Genomic DNA, 17989 nt, shown 5'->3' on the forward strand with positions numbered 1-17989 from the left:
TGTACTACTGTACCCACAAGACACGACTCCACTACACTTGAACGTGCGCCGACATACCACCACGGCATACCGGAAAGGAGACCGTGTGGGACCGAGCGCGGCGCTCGGCGACGACGGCACGACGGCACGGCGACGGCGGCGAAGACGGGCGGGCGCGGGAAGCGGCCACGCGGGAAGGCGCGGGTGGCGCGAGGACAGCGTGACGACGGCGGAGCTGGGCGACGGTCTGGCAGGGGCTGCCGGCGACCGGCGGAGTCCGACGACGACGGCGCGGGGGAGAGCTCGACGGCGATGATGGAGGGAACGGGAGAGGGAGAGGGGAAACGCTCACCGGCGGCGACAGGGACGACGGCGCGTCGGCGAGGGCGAGGCGGAGGTGATGACGCAGACGCGCGGTGGCTGGCGACGCGTGGTGACGAGATCGGCGAACGGCGGCGAGGCGGTGCGGTGGAGGGGTCGGAGGGGCGGCGACGGGCGCGAGGCGTCCACCGGCGGCGACAGAGCCGGGGAAAGGTTGGCGACACCGAGGCGGAGACGATGACGCGGCTGGACGACGACGTCCGGCGGCTGGCGGCGAGATCAACCGGCGGCGGCGAACGACGACAGCGCGGCGGCGGCTCGGGCGGAGGCGGAAAGTGGGCGACGGCGCGCGGCGGCTCGGAATTTATAGGGTGGCGGCACCGGCTAGGACGGGCGGAGGTTGGAGACCGAGTCGGCGACGACACGGTCTCGACGGCGGCCGTTGCGGCGCGGCGGCGGACTCGGACTCGGCCGGCGCGGCGCAGGCGCGGGCGGCCGAAACGGTCACTGACAGGTGGGCCCCACCTGTCAGTGGCGCGCGAGAGAGGAGGGAGGCGGCGCGGACTCGCGGCGCGGGCGACGCGGCGAGCTGGTCCGGGCGGCGGCCCAGGCGGGAGCGCGCGCGGGCGGAGCGAAGGGGCCGGCGCGGCTGGGCTGGCCGAGGAGGAGTGGGCCGGCCCGGGAAGAAAAAGAAAAAGAAAAGGAAAAAGAGAGAGGGAGGAAAATTGGACTTCGGCCCAATTTGAGAAGGAAGGGAAAAAGAAAGGAAGAAGGAGGGAAAAAGGAAAACCCCACTTTTGCCGAGTTTTAAATTAATTTGTTTGGCCAAATTTTATACTTCTGCAATTTAAATTTAAATCCTGTTAGTCGATTTGCGAGCCTCGATTTAATTGAATTAATTCCTTTTAGAGGGATTTTTCCTGAGTTAATTAAGCCAATTGTTATTTACGGATTTCTTTTACGATTTAGGCTTAGGACGAAACTCCGGGTGTGACAACCACGTTGCGACAGACCCAAACCACTGCCAACGTTAAACCATGTTGCGCAGAGTCAAACCAGTTCCAAGATTAATCAGGTTATTAATGGTTCAACTAATCCCAGTGAATCTGTCTGTTCGCCCAATAACCGCGGGCACGGCTATTCGAATAGTTTTACTCTGCAGAGGTGTACAACTTTACCCACAAGACATGGCTGCCAAGCATGTTACCATGCCCCAACGTATCACCACGATACCTCAGTACCGAAACCATGATAAGACCTTTCACCCAGCCCTCCCTAGACAATCGCACCACACTTTAGGTTTCACCCCCTCCTTTACACCAAGTCGGGCAGTCCCCTCTTGTGCCTTGGTAGATCCGGAAGCAGGAGAAGCTTTCGTTACACCACGATTGCCCGTCCATACTCCATCACGCCTACCCTTGCCTGGGTACGTCGAATAGGGACAAGCTAGATTACGAGTCTCACCGTTGCCCATTCTGGCTTGTGGTTAGTACGTGTAAGACCTTCAGGGTTTCCTGAGAACCGGTCCTTAATTGCCATGGGTGCGACTCTCAAAACCATGCACCCACAGCCCACCATAAGTAATATTTTAGTTGTATTAATCCTCAACGGGAAATGAATAATGGTAGCAACCATTAAAGGTCTATTAAAGTTTAATCAATAAATAAGAATTGTTGAGCTAGTTGAACTAAGCATGGCTAAGCATCGACTAACCCTAATTCTAGTCAAATTAACCCTGGGATGACAATAATAATGAATGAGGATCAACGGATATATAGGTAATTGCCCAATAGATAAATACAATAAATAGGTTTGCATAAAACAATACATGTTTGAATGTAAAAGCGGGGGATTTTATAATCATAGGTTCAATATGATCAAAGAAAGGTGCCACTTGCCTTGCTTACACCCACGAGGAACTTCGGCGACGACTTCGGGAGCGAACGGCGCTGCGACGGGGTCAAAACCTACGACAAACAAGGCAAAACCAACAAAACAGGCTATAAAACTACTGAAACAGGGAAAGAAACTATTTTTAATGGGTTCTTGGTATTTTTTTGGATTTAATGAAACTTGAATGGACCTAAACGGAGACTAGATGAATTACTTATGAATTTTAGAAGATTATCTGTGTTTTTAACTAAACAGAAAAGTCCTAAATCAATTATTGCGCAATTAATGGGGCTGCTGACGTCAGCGAGGAGAGAGGAGGCTGGCGGCTGACAGGTGGGGGCCACTTGTCGGTGGGAGAGAGGGAAAGGTGGGCGGCTGACACGCGGGCCCGACCGAGAGGGAGGGGCTGACGGGTGGGACCCGCTGGCCAGTGAGAGGGAAACAGAGAGGGGAGGAGGGCGCGGCTGGCGGCGAGCGGCGCGACGGCACGCGGCGACGGCGCGGCGGAGACGGCGAGGGCCGTGGAGAAGGAGAAGGTGGCGACGGCGATGATCGGCGGCGCGAGGGCGTCGACGTCGGCGACATCGACCGGCAGGTATGCGGCAGACGGCGGCGACGGCTTGGCGGCGTGGCGCGGCTCGGAGCGGCGACGGGCGGCGGGAGGGAGAGACGATGATGGACGCCGTCACGGGGAAGAGGCGGCGACAACGCGCCGGGCTCGGCGGCGCTCTAGCGGCGGCGGGGCCACCACGGCGACGGCGCGGCGACGAAGACGGCAGGTGGAGGGGCGATGGTGACGAGCGACGCAAAGCGACAGGCGGCATCGCACAGTCCGGGGCGATGGCGATGGCGCCAGAAGGTGGAGACGTCGGCGGGTGCCGGCAGCGAAGGCTTGGTGGCCGCGCGACGATGGTGGCGAAGGGCGGAGATGCAACGACGAGCGCCGGCAGCGCCCGACACCAAACAACGGCTCGCGGTATCGGGTGGCGGCGGAGGACGTCGGCCGACGGCGAGCGGCGGGGCGCACTTGCGGTCGCACGAAGAAACAGAGGAAGGGAGGAGAGCGGGCTCACCGGGGTGGCGCGGCGACGACGGCCGATGCGACAAGATCGGTCAGCGCCGGGCGACGGTGGCGCAACGGCGCTGCAGAGCGGCGGCGCGAGCGGGTGCGGCCAGAGGAGCTAGGCGGGAGCACGAGGGAGGAGTGAGGTGGCGTCGGCCAAGCAGCGACGCAGCTTGGCGGCCGAGCGGCGGACGCGACCGGACCGGCGGCGCAACCGGAGCAGTGGCGCACGGCGGTGATGGCGAACGGCACGGCAACAACGGCGTGACGACGACGACGAGAAGGCGACAAGCGGGCGACGCGGCGGACGGCGACCGGCTCTTACGGATTGCACGGGGAGGTCGGCAGCGGCGGCGAAGAGGGAAGAAAGAGGGAGAGAGGAGCGGAGCGCTCACCAGTGGCGACGGAGAGCGGCAGCAGGTCGGCGAGGATGAGGCAGAGGTGGAGACGCGGACGAGCGACGGCTTGCGACGTTCGGGGGCGAGATCGGCCGACGGCGTTGAGACGACGGGGCACGGCGGCGGAAGGGACGAAGGAGCGGCGACGAAGCTCGGCGACCACCGGTGGCGACGAAGGCCGGCGGAAGGTCGGCGAAGACGAGGCGGCGGTGGTGATGCGGGTCGGCGGCGATGTCCGTCGACGCGACGGCGACGACCGGGCAATGGGATCGGGGTGGCGGTGGCGAGGTCGGGAGCGGCGGCGACCGAGTGGCAAGAGGATGCGCGGGCGCTGGAGATGGCCGCCGACGACGACCGGGGCGGTAGCAAGTCGGCGACGGCGAGGCGGAGGTGATGACGCGGCTGGACGGCGACGACGGGCGGCAGAGGGCGCAATCGCACGTCGGCGGCGAATGGCGGGGCACAGCGGTGGCTTGGTGGCGGAGGGGAAAACAGCGGCGACGCGGCGGCACGGAGGGGATTTATAGTGTGGCGGCGCCGGCTTGGGCGGGACGGAGGTTGGAGACCGAGTCGGCGACGCGGCGAACTCGGCGGCGGTGGTTGCGGTGGCGGAGCGGCGGGCGGAGGAGTCGGGGCGGCGGCGGACTCGGCTGGCACGGCGCGGAGGCGGGGTTTCGGTCGCTGACAGGTGGGCCCCACTTGTCAGTGGCGCGAGGGAGGAGGGAGGCGGCGCGGACTCGCGGGCGTGGGCGCGGCGCGGGAGCTGGGCCGAGCGCCGGCCTAGGCGGGGACGCGCACGGAGAGGGGAGGCCGGAGCGGAAGGCCGGCTCGGCTGGGCCGACCGGGCGGGGAGAGGTGGGCCGGCCCGAGAAGGAGGAGAGGAAAAAGAAAAAGGAAAAAGAAAAGGAAGGGAGGAAAATTGGACTTCGGCCCAATTTGAGAAGGAAGGGAAAAAGAGAGGGAAAAAAAGAGGGAAAAAGGAAAACCCCACTTTTGCCGAGTTTTAAATTAATTTGTTTGATCAAATTTTATTGTTCTGCAATTTGAATTTAAATTCAGTTAATTGATTTGGAACCTCGATTTAATTAAATTAATTCCTTTTAGAGGGATTTTTCCTGAGTTAATTAAACCAATTGTTATTTACGAATTTCTTTTTACGATTTTAGGCTTAGGACAAAACTCCGGGCGTGACAAATCCACCCCCCTTAACAGAATCTCGTCCCCGAGATTCGGAGGAGCTGTTAAAGAGGTGCAGATAAGCAGCCTAGAGTTGGCAGAACTTACCTGGAACAAACTCAGGTGCGGCTTGAGTTTCCTTGGCTGAGACTTGGTTGACTTGGGCTTGCATGAATCCTGGTTTGTTGCGTCTTGGCTGTGGGCACTCATTGGCGAAGTGACCCGGTTTGTTGCAGTTGAAACAAACCCCTGGCTTCTGAGCTGGTGTTGTCTGGCTTGGCGGTGGCAGTGCCGATAAGGGCTACAGTTGTCCTCCATTGTTGTCGTTGTCATGAGGGTTGTAGTTGCTTGGGTTGAAAGGTCGGTGTTGATGAACAATCAGTGTCGAAGACCCCTGCTGTTGTCCAAAGTGCAAACGTGGCTTCTAGTTCTTTCCTATGTTGACTTGTTCCGCTTTTCTCTTGCGATCCATCTGGTTGCACTGGTCCTCCTAGCAGATTGCTTTGTCTACGAACTTCTCAAAGTCCGGAAAATCCCTTGAGATCAGCTGCTTGGTCAGGTCATCATCCAATCCTTCAAGAAACTTCTCTTGTCTTTCAGCATCGGTGCGCACATCTTCCGGGGCATAACGTGCAAGGCGGTTGAACTCATGGAGATACTCTGTAACTGTCATGTCCCCTTGTTGTAGATCACGAAACTCACGCTTCTTCTGTGCTACTATTCCATCTGGCACATGGGCTTTCCGAAAACTGTTGCAGAACTCGTCCCAAGTGATATCTGTAGTGGCAATGCGAGTAGCCAAAAGGTTATCCCACCAAACGGAGGCAGGTCCAATCAGTTGGTGAGTCGCGAAAGCGACCTTCTCTTGATCACTGCACTCCAGAAGATTCAGCTTCTTTTCGATTGCATGTAGCCAGTCATTCGCTTCCATCGGGTTGGTTGTGTTTGCAAACATCGGCGGTCGAACTCGAAGAGACTCTGATAACCTTGACTGTGCTGGTGGTGGTCCTTGGTGTTGATTCTGCTGCTGATTCATCAAAAGCTGCATCACCTGTTGGTGTTGTTGTTGTATCTGTTGCATCATCATGGTCATCATCTGAGCCTGGTTGGCTAGAACTTGGGCAATCGTCGGGTCCTCTTGTTGCGGCGGTGGTGATCCATTGCGTGAACCTTCACGGTTTTCTTGACTCCCAGTTGCTGCCATGTTGTTGCGGTTACTGTTCCTTGTGTTCACCATCTTCAGAGCAGAAGGAGAAAACAAAGGCAGAGGAGAAAACTAAGCAAAGGGCTTTTCTTGAATTATTCGAGTGAAATTTTCTGATCTGGATTAAAACACTTAAAAGAGCACTCAACTCCTGGTGGTACAACCATAACACCCCCACTTGTCATGGTGAACCGCTAACCCCAAAACAAACCTACACACACAAAAACTACCAAGCAACGACTAAAAGACGATGCTAGGGTAACATCTACGGCTCGAAACGGCTGCGACGACTGAAGAAGCAAAGCTTGACTCTTGAACGAATCCATCTTCAACTTGAGAGCGACGCTTGGAGTAGCGCAGACCTGACTCTTCACCCCTGGAAGAACTTGAATCTTCGGTCTTGACACTTGATCGGCTGAAGTTGCTGACGACTGCTGCGATGAAGGCATGGGCTCGTCGGTGGGATGACACACATATAGAGAGATCAAGGTTTGAGAAGCAAGTATGCTCACTAAATTTTCAAAACCAAAAGACTCAACTCTTTTTTTAAAAAAAACGACTCAAATTTTGCAAATCCTAATGCATATGACAGAAGGCTCCTAGGGTTTCTATTTGGCTCATCCTACGGTCAAGATTGGCTCTGATACCAACTTGTCACGCCCAGAAATTTACACCAAATTTCTGAACAATAGCATGTATTAAATCTCGGTCCAGGCATCAGCCCGAGTACACACTATGACAAATTAATACACAGTTCCACGACTTAAAAACAAATAAAAACAATTATCTATCGAAATGCAGCGGAAAAGGAAAACAAACTAAACCATCTAATCTTCAGCTTCAGCTGGTGAAAACGGCTCCACACCACAGGCACTCTCGACGGCGGACTGAACCTTACTTCAACCTTCGGAACAACCTTCTTCTGACACAGGCTCTGGCACTTGCTCTGGTGGGAGGGAAAAGTAAGCAAGGCTGAGTACAAACCACCGTACTCAACAAGTAACACCCAAGAGAGGGAGAATAATGAATGCAACAGGGTATCAAGGATAGGCTAAGGTTAACTTGCACAAAAGCTGCAGTAATTTAGCAAAACAGTAAATAAAATAGACTGAAATAAAAGTAAAGTAAACATTTAAAATAATCATCCACTGTCCAACGTTACACCACGTTGCAACAGGCCCAGACCGCTGTCGAACGTTACACCACGTAGCGACAGGGTCAACCCTCTGTCCAACGTTAAACCACGTTGCGACAGACCCAAACCACTGCCAACGTTACACCACGTTGCGCAGGGTCAAACCAGTTCCAAGATTAATCAGGTTATTAATGGTTCAACTAATCCCAGTGAATCTGTCAGTTCGCCCAATAACCGCGGGCACGGCTATTCGAATAGTTTTACTCTGCAGAGGTGTACAACTTTACCCACAAGACATGGCTGCCAAGCATATTACCATGCCCCAACGTATCACCACGATACCTCAGTACGGAAACCATGATAAGACCTTTCACCCAGCCCTCCCTAGACAATCGCACCACACTTCAGGTTTCACCCCCTCCTTTACACCAAGTCGGGCAGTCCCCTCTTGTGCCTTGGTAGATCCGGAAGCAGGAGAAGCTTTCGTTACACCACGATTGCCCGTCCATACTCCATCACGCCTACCCTTGCCTGGGTACGTCGAATAGGGACAAGCTAGATTACGAGTCTCACCGTTGCCCATTCTGGCTTGTGGTTAGTACGTGTAAGACCTTCAGGGTTTTTACTGAGAACCGGTCCTTAATTGCCATGGGTGCGACTCTCAAAACCATGCACCCACAGCCCACCATAAGCAATATTTTAGTTGTATTAATCCTCAACGGGAAATGAATAATGGTAGCAACCATTAAAGGTCTATTAAAGTTTAATCAATAAATAAGAATTGTTGAGCTAGTTGAACTAAGCATGGCTAAGCATCGACTAACCCTAATTCTAATCAAATTAACCCTGGGATGACAATAATAATGAATGAGGATCAACGGATATATAGGTAATTGCCCAATAGATAAATACAATAAATAGGTTTGCATAAAACAATGCATGTTTGAATGTAAAAGCGGAGGATTTTATAATCATAGGTTCAATATGATCAAAGAAGGGTGCCACTTGCCTTGCTTAGACCCACGAGGAACTTCGGCGACGACTTCGGGAGCGAACGGCGCTGCGACGGGGTCAAAACCTACGACAAACAAGGCAAAACCAACAAAACAGGCTATAAAACTACTGAAACAGGGAAAGAAACTATTTTTAATGGGTTCTTGGTATTTTTTTGGATTTAATGAAACTTGAATGGACCTAAACGGAGACTAGATGAATTACTTATGAATTTTAGAAGATTATATGTGTTTTTAACTAAACAGAAAAGTCCTAAATCAATTATTGCGCAATTAATGGGGCTGCTGACGTCAGCGAGGAGAGAGGAGGCTGGCGGCTGATAGGTGGGGGCCACTTGTCGGTGGGAGAGAGGGGAAGGTGGGCGGCTGACACGCGGGCCCGACCGAGAGGGAGGGGCTGACGGGTGGGACCCGCTGGCCAGTGAGAGGGAAACAGAGAGGGGAGGAGGGCGCGGCTGGCGGCGAGCGGCGCGACGGCGCGCGGCGACGGCGCGGCGGAGACGGCGAGGGCCGTGGAGAAGGAGAAGGTGGCGACGGCGATGACCGGCGGCGCGAGGGCGTCGACGTCGGCGACATCGACCGGCGGGTATGCGGCAGACGGCGGCGACGGCTTGGCGGCGTGGCGCGGCTCGGAGCGGCGACGGGCGGCGGGAGGGAGAGACGATGATGGACGCCGTCACAGGGAAGAGGCGGCGACAACGCGCCGGGCTCGGCGGCGCTCTAGCGGCGGCGGGGCCACCACGGCGACGGCGCGGCGACGAAGACGGCAGGTGGAGGGGCGATGGTGACGAGCGACGCAAGGCGACAGGCAGCATCGCACAGTCCGGGGAGATGGCGATGGCGCCGGAAGGTGGAGGCGACGGCGGGCGCCGACAGCGAAGGCTTGGTGGCCGCACGACGATGGTGGCGAAGGGCGGAGATGCAACGGCGAGCGCCGGCAGCGCCCGACACCCAACGACGGCTCGCGGGATCGGGTGGCGGCGGAGGACGTCGGCCGACGGCGAGCGGCGGGGCGCACTTGCGGTCGCACGAAGAAACAGAGGAAGGGAGGAGAGCGGGCTCACCGGGGTGGCGCGGCGACGACGGCCGATGCGACGAGATCGGTCGGCGCCGAGCGACGGTGGCGCGACGGCGCTGCGGAGCGGCGGCGCGAGCGGGTGCGGCTAGAGGAGCTAGGCGGGAGCACGAGGGAGGAGTGAGGTGGCGTCGGCCAAGCAGCGACGCAGCTTGGCGGCCGAGCGGCAGACGCGACCGGACCGGCGGCGCAACCGGAGCAGTGGCGCACGGCGGTGACGGCGAACGGCACGGCAACAACGGCGTGACGACGACGACGAGAAGGCGACAAGCGAGCGACGCGGCGGACGGCGACCGACACTTACCGATTGCACGGGGAGGTCGGCAGCGGCGGCGAAGAGGGAAGAAAGAGGGAGAGAGGAGCGGAGCGCTCACCAGTGGCGACGGAGAGCGGCAGCAGGTCGGCGAGGATGAGGCAGAGGTGGAGACGCGGACGAGCGACGGCTTGCGACGTTCGGGGGCGAGATCGGCCGACGGCGTCGAGACGACGGGGCACGGCGGCGGAAGGGACGAAGGGGCGGCGACGAAGCTCGGCGACCACCGGTGGCGACGAAGGCCGGCGGAAGGTCGGCGAAGACGAGGCGGCGGTGGTGATGCGGGTTGGCGGCGACGTGCGACGGCGCGACGGCGACGACCGGGCGATGGGATCGGGGTGGCGGTGGCAAGGTCGGGAGCGGCGGCGACCGAGTGGCGAGAGGATGCGCGGGCGCTGGAGATGCCCGCCGGCGACGACCGGGGCGGTAGCAAGTCGGCGACGGCGAGGCGGAGGTGATGACGCGGTGGACGGCGACGACGGGCGACAGAGGGCGCAATCGCACGTCGGCGGCGAACGGCGGGGCACAGCGGCAGCTTGGTGGCGGAGGGGAAAACAGCGGTGACACGGCGGCAGGGAGGGGATTTATAGTGTGGCGGCGCCGGCTAGGGCGGGACGGAGGTTGGAGACCGAGTCGGCGACGCGGCGAACTCAGCCGCGGCGGTTGCGATGGCGGAGCGGCGGGCAGAGGAGTCGGGGCGGCGGCGGACTCGGCTGGCGCGGCGCGGAGGCAAGGTTTCAGTCGCTGACAGGTGGGCCCCACCTGTCAGTGGCGCGAGGGAGGAGGGAGGCGGCGCGGACTCGCGGGCGCGGGCGCGGCGCGGGAGCTGGGCCGAGCGGCGGCCCAGGCGGGGGCGCGCGCGGAGAGGGGAGGCCGGAGCGGAAGGCCGGCTCAGCTAGGCTGGCCGGGCGGGGAGAGGTGGGCCGGCTCGGCTGGGCCGGCCCGGGAAGGAGGAGAGGAAAAAGAAAAAGGAAAAAGAAAAGGAAGGGAGGAAAATTGGACTTCGGCCCAATTTGAGAAGGAAGGGAAAAAGAGAGGAAAAAAGGAAAACCCAACTTTTGCCGAGTTTTAAATTAATTTGTTTGATCAAATTTTATTGTTCTGCAATTTGAATTTAAATCCAGTTAATTGATTTGGAACCTCGATTTAATTAAATTAATTCCTTTTAGAGGGATTTTTCCTGAGTTAATTAAACCAATTGTTATTTACGAATTTCTTTTTACGATTTTAGGCTTAGGACAAAACTCCGGGCGTGACACGCTAAATGCTTGCTTTGAAGAGATAGAAGATGTTGAAACCAATAGAATGTCTCGGGAAAAATGAGATAACATGGGAAGGGTTCACTCTTTCTCTTTCCACCACATGAGGAGATAGACATCATCTCCATCAAGAGTTGGATCATAATCAGTGCTTTTGGTGTTGAGGTAGTGCTTTAACTCTGAATCGGAGTTCCAAGATGATCTGTTCTCTGAGGATGCAGAGGCTTAGTTGTTACCTTTAAACTTCTTCCACAAATTCAAGGCACTTGATTTGCTTGCTTTCTTTTGTGTGGTTTGCTCATGAACTCGAGGGCTAGCACCAAGCTTGGTCTAGTATAGGCAGAAAACCCTATGAATCTCATCACTGACATGTTAAATAGCTTCAGAATAACCAAGTCCCACAACATCACCAATTGATTCGAAAGCAATCTTTAAAATTTCTAACTTTTTATGAGGATTAAGTATCAAAGCAAAGCAAAGCAATAAAGGTGACAAATAGCAGTAAAGTATTTGAGAATTTTTTTTTATTCCATGGGTTGAACGAGTGAATTTAAAATTCTATCCGACAGGTTTTCATCCAAAACAAGTGATAGCTTCCAAATCCATTCAAGAACCAAACAAGATGTAGGATAGTGAATTCCTAATAATTGAACTGGCGCATTATAAAAGAGCTTCACAAGTTTATGCACACGTGTAGTGATCTCCAAGTCCTGATCTATGACAATCACAAACTCACCACCGTCGTCCTCATCGGCATCTCTCATTCTAAGATGCATCGAATTGATGAAAATAGAAATTAAGTCCTCATACCCTTTCGCCCGATGCAGCAAGAGGTATGTTGTGTTCCACCTATGTTTGGCATCGATGCCAGACATTCGCCCTGGTTTATTCATTGCTTTGCAGTACTCTTGGAACCTCGCTTTCACCACAATGTTACTTCCAATGAAACGAACATTTCGATGAATTTTGTTCAACAAGTTATCAATAACACTTATACATGTAAAAAGGATCATATACATTAAAAGTAATAGTCAACAGGTCGCATGCACTAAAAGCAATATATTGTTAATGACAGTAGTACCTAATTGGATGATGAGGTCGATGATGTGACAAATGCATCTTTGATTAATAACATAGTCTCCAAAATAGCTTTGCAGTTGCGGCTCCAAAATAGTCATGGCCATCGTGTTTGCTGATGCATTGTCAAGAGTAATGGACACAATCATATATTGTAAATTGAATTCTTGCAACACATCAAGGATTGTTGTGGCAGTGGCTTCTCCCGTGCGTGTGACACCATGAGTTTGAACCCTATAACTCTCTTATGTAATGACTGATTGTTGTCAAGGTAATGAACGATAACACTAAGATAAGATGTTCTTCGGTGCTTTCATGTCCAGATATCCAATGTGATGGCAAAAGAAAAGCTAGTAGTACTGAAAGTTTGCTTCAACTCACTCAAAATTTTGGCTAATCTCTTCTGTGCCACCGAATTTTGTTTACTTTCTTGTATACCCCCAAAATTTGGTTTATTTTAAATTTTATGTCAAAATTTTCTGCACTAATTATGTCTATCTCATTAGTTATAAAAAAATGCACATACTATCCACTCAAATAAAAATTTCAATCGTTTTTTAAGCTTATATTCAAACATAAATCATCGAGGGGCATTGAAGTCATTTGTCACAAACTTAACAGTGAAATAAAAAAAATCTAACGGCAAGGACATGGAAGGGATCAAGTTGAAATTTCAGAGGTATAGAAAGCATAGGGTAAATTTCAGGGGTATAGAAGAGATTGAGTTTGCATGTGTATACAGGAAATTTACCCGCAGAACACAACGATGACTTGTAATCCGGAAAAATAAGACTGAGCAAAAACATTTCACTCCAACCCACCATGCCTTTCACTCTCTTGCCTCCCGGTTGATTGAAGATTGAATAAGCCATTCAAGACCTTGGATCAAGCTTCGGCAGCCTTGATCATTCAACTAAGATTTGGAAATATCTCTATCGACTTAATTATCAATAGAGAAGCCAAAAGACATTACATCTTAGGGTCTTACTCAAGTACATAATGGCATTTGATTTGAGGACATAATCGGTTTTGGTTGGAGGCTTCAGTAGCATGTTCATTGTCATTCCCGCTCATTTAGCTAGATGCTTTTGCTGACTACTATCCTATACATGTCTGCCACTACGATCTTCTTTGGCTTTTTGATCGGACTCCTCCACTGATTTATTAATTAAAAGCATCTATTAACTAAATAATTAGGTAAATATGTCATGGAAAATAAGAATGACATGCATGCAAAAGAAAACATGGAGACAGTTTTAGCATTAGAAGGGCAAACAAGACTGGTGGTCAACTTATTAGAGGGAGAAATAAAAAAAAATTGTTCAAAACCGATAACCGGTAGCCAATGGAATAATGGATGTGTAATACATTGGCATGTTTTCCATTTTGGCATACGTTTGTCGTTAACACTTGTGTGCTACTCTAGAACATTGTATAATTAAGAAAGCGATTTCTTTTGGCAAAAGAGACAAGCACATGCCTGCCTTATACGTGCATAGAAGTAATTCTACGCATGACGAATATGGTCAAAGAAACAGCCGTATCTGTCAAGCAGAAGCGTATATATGCATGTACGTAGGAGACATAGATATAATAGAAATTAACAAGCTCTCTCTCTCTCTCTCACACACACACACAAGCAAACCTAATGGCGACATGAGCTAGCTACAGTTGGGCTTAGATTAGGCAGCTTGTCCAGTGTCCTTACCGAGCTGTCTCACATGTACAGTGCCACACGCAGGAGCATCCCATGGTGCAACGCTAGCACCAAGCTCTACGTGCCACACTTCTGATTTGTCCATGCATGGCCGGCCTGGCCTATCATCACATCTCATCTCTTCCATCCATTCGTTGGCCTTGATCTATCTATCTATCCATCTATCCATCTATCTATCCATCTATATCTATCATGGCATGCATGCAACGTCTAGGTACTCCAGTAGTAAACTCCACTCGATATGATCGTTAGACCCCACACCACCAACTGCACACATCCTTCTCGAGCCTTGGACAATTAAACTATCCATCACCTTTCACTTTTATATAAAGCAAAACAAAGTGGTGATATTTTAGGTCAAATTTGCTGTGTGTGTTTGCTAGTAGTAGCTGGTAGTATGGCATTGTGTATGACAAATATATATTGCAACAAATTTGTGTCAAAAATATATATTTATATATGGTGAGTTCAGATCATGTAGTGGGCATGCGCGCGCGCGCGCATATATATATATATATATATATATATATATATATATATATATATATATATATATATATATATATATATATATATATATATATATATATATATATATATATGCTACTTTTTACTTTCTCCCTGCAGCTAAATATCATTAAAAAAAGCTAGCTATTAGCTAGCGTGTCCATGTGTTGCCAACATTGTTGGATTATAAAATTGCTGGAAGTGAGCGTAATCTGTGTTGTCTGCATCTAAGCTGGCCATACAAGTCTTTCAAAAACGAATTAAGAGCATGTGTCATCACAGAAATAAAACTCTAATAATAGCTAGCATACATATATATATCCTGATTAGTATACTTACTATATGAATTCTTTACCTTTTTTTTTGAAGAAACAAAAATGTCAGGTAAGACTAGACAATGATGGACACTTATGTAAAAGCTTCCATGCATGCATTAGTCAATGGTGATGCATGCGTTACAAGTTAATTAGGACAAGTAAATGCAGCGAGCGTACGTACGTGCGATCGGGCGTGTTACAGGGCAAGGTGCAGTAAAAATGGCAGACAGGACGATGTGCAATGATCCAGTACGTACAGATGCACGGCCGGCCGGCCATCAATTTGCTTCTCCAGCTGCTCGATCGTTTCCCTTTTTCTTTTGGCGTCCTCTAGCGTTTGTAGTACTGGAGACAGTGTCTGCGCCCGCGAAAGAAGGATATATCAAAATATATATATTTATCTATATGTTTGTGTGTGTGACTGAGGCCCAGTTTAATTAGTTCGCAAAAACATCACATCGAATCTTTGGACACATAAATGAAGCATTAAATATATATGAACATTAAAACTAATTCCACAGTTATGTGGGAAATCTCATGAGACGAATCTTTTAAGCCTAATTAGGACATGATTAGCCATAAGTGCTACAGTAACTAACATGTACTAGATTAATTAGACTCAAAAGAATTGTCTCGCGGTTTCCAGACGGAATCTGAAATTTGTTTTGTAATTAGAGTACGTTTAATACTTCAAATGGATCCAAAAACTTGATTTGATGTTTTTGAAAAACTTTTTGCAAATTAAACGGGGCCTTGAGTCTGAGAGCAAAGAAAAACAAGAGGAAAACACTAAAAAAACAAAAGAAAAGGCGATCGATGCATGCATGAGATGAGAGGAAAAAAAATGCAAAAGTGCAGAAAGCCATTGGAAAAGAAAGAAAGAGAGAGAGAGAGAGAGCGGCGGTCGCTTTAGGGAGCAGCGAAAGCACAAGGGCGTCATCGATCAAGCAAACTGCATTTCGCATTGCAAGCAGAGAAGGAGAGGAGAGGAGAGGAGGAGGAGGAGGCAGCGAGTGATGGAGACGTGTGAGAGAGAATGGGCTGCACTGCAGGTGCACGCATGCCATTTCCGTCCATCCAGTCCACGACAAGGGAATAACATGCATGTCAAATTTCGTCGATGCAGCAGCCGCCCCTTTGTTTTTTGCCACTACCTACCCTACCGAGTACTATTTTATATAAATTGTAGAGAGAGAAGAAGAGAGAGAGACTGAGAGAGGATCATGTATGTATATACCTCACACATTCATGATCTCATTCTTATTATAATATATATCTGTCGTCGATCTTCTAAAACTACTACGCACATTCTATCTGTATGTCGCTCCGATGTTCAGAAACATGTTAACTAATCAACCCTGTTGCTGTTGCAGGGTCATTGTATTCATCTCTCTCTCTCTCTCTCTCTCTCTCTGGGGATGTGATTAAACTATTAGCCAAAATCTCTCTGACCCTTCTCTTCGGACACATCACTGATCTGGCCGTAATCTACAGGTTATTCCCTGTGTAACTATCGCCGACTGCACACGGTCTCCGATATATAGGTGCAAATTTGCAGCAAGGCCGGAGGATCGAAATGGAAGCGACAGTTGCAGTAAAAATAATTGAGGCATGGCCGGGAAGATTAGGTTTGGTAGGTACGTACGGTCAGGATCGTCCGTAGCAGGGGATTTATATCAGATAATGTAGGTTATGTTCATGTTTGGAGGATGTAAAAAAGAATGCATGACAAGGTTAAGCTAATATAACGTTTAATATTCTCAGTGGTCGTCCCATGCCACATGAAGGAAGTAAAAAAATTAAGAGAGACATCATACAGTGGATTACTTTTAGGTCCAAGATAAGGCTGTTGATATATGGAGGGACAGATAGATTTGATAACTGCTGCCAGGTGAGCGCCTATGGCGTTAATCAAGCTACCTACAAAGTTGGCCCAGTTGATTTTTGAGCATCACCTTTTGAAATAGTACACTTTTTTAATATGTGAAATATTAAACATATATTGGTTAGAATAAAACTACCCTCACATTTTGCAATGCTTTTGGAAAAAAGGCAGTACTTGTTTGAAATTTTCTTTAAAAACACTTTAAACAAACAAAAGTTCGAAAGAAGACCATATGGGCTCCTCTGAAAAGTAACATTGGAAAAAACAGTGGACTAAGAAAAATATAGGATTTTAACTTGATTGCAACTGCAAAGCATCACAAACCATAGGGAAAAAAAAAGAAGAATGATCTTTTGAATAAACCACAAGATAAACATCAGAATCAGACGAGAGAGATAGACATAAGAAATTTTCCAAAAGTTTGAAGCTCTCGCTACCTTTTCTCTAAAATCTCTATAGGATCGCCTACTTCATAGAAATTTCAGGCCTGTTTTGGGGAACTTTAGATTCTAAGAAGCTGCTGCTTAGTAGCCAGCTTCTGAGAATCTGGAAAAGCTCATAAACCCAGCTTCTAACTTCTTAATTTATTTTTCAGAATCTATAACTACAACTACAGATTCTCAGAAGCTGTGAATTGTTTGGGGCAGCTTTTGGAAAAAAAAAACTGCAGCTACGAGAAGCTCCCAAATAGGCCCTTCAAAGGAAATGATAGTGTTCAATCATTTGTTTCAAATATCTTCCTAAGAGTTTTCTCTACAATCAAAGAGGTCTCTTCATTTTTTTTCACACGTTCAGTGTATAGGAAATCATATAATATCTCATTAGGGTGGTGCTCTATATGCGTGTACTATGACTTTAATTTGATGAAAAGATGATAAAGATAATCTTTCTCTTGGTTACAATCAGCATGCAGATAATTTAGTGAGAAACGTACGGTTGTTTGTACTATGATGATCAATGTGTGAAATGCATTGATTTAGCTGGAGCTAAATGGGCAATATACAAGGTCGAAGGAGATTCACTAGAAGAGAGTAAAACTAAAACTCAAAATAACACATGGTACTACATGACTTTATACATCTATTATCCATCGCAAGATTCGCACAACGTTCAAGCAACAGTCAGCAGCGCGGGCTCCCGAAAAAAGCAAATTCAACGGGGACTTTCTGCGCCAAAGACGCCCAACACGCCCCCACGCACAGTGCCACACCTCAAAGATGTGCACCTTGCCCTTACCCTACACAAACACCATGCTCCTCTCAACGATCGCTCTATATCTACACATAGACGGACGATAACCATAGGGGTGTGGTTGTTTGATTTCTAAAGGGAAAAAGTCAAACAATATATTTATAAATAAAAAATAATTTATGAATAAAAACTTATATATATATATATACCAAGACTAAAAAAACAAAAAAAACAAAGAACGATAGAAAAACCTTAAAGCCTACTCCGAAATTAAAGTTAAAATTTTAAATTTTTAACTTATAAATATAAACAGAAATAAAAAGATAAACAATAAACAGAAATGAAAATAAACAGAAATGAAAAGATGAACAGACATGTTATGAGACCAATCCAGGATGATGGCAGGAGGGCCACAAGCTAAGCTAGAGCCATGGTCAGTCCGGCGTAGGAGTGGAGTATGTAGCAC

The sequence above is a fragment of the Oryza brachyantha genome, chromosome 3, assembly GCF_000231095.2.
Source record: "Oryza brachyantha chromosome 3, ObraRS2, whole genome shotgun sequence".
NCBI classification, from domain to species: domain Eukaryota; kingdom Viridiplantae; phylum Streptophyta; class Magnoliopsida; order Poales; family Poaceae; genus Oryza; species Oryza brachyantha.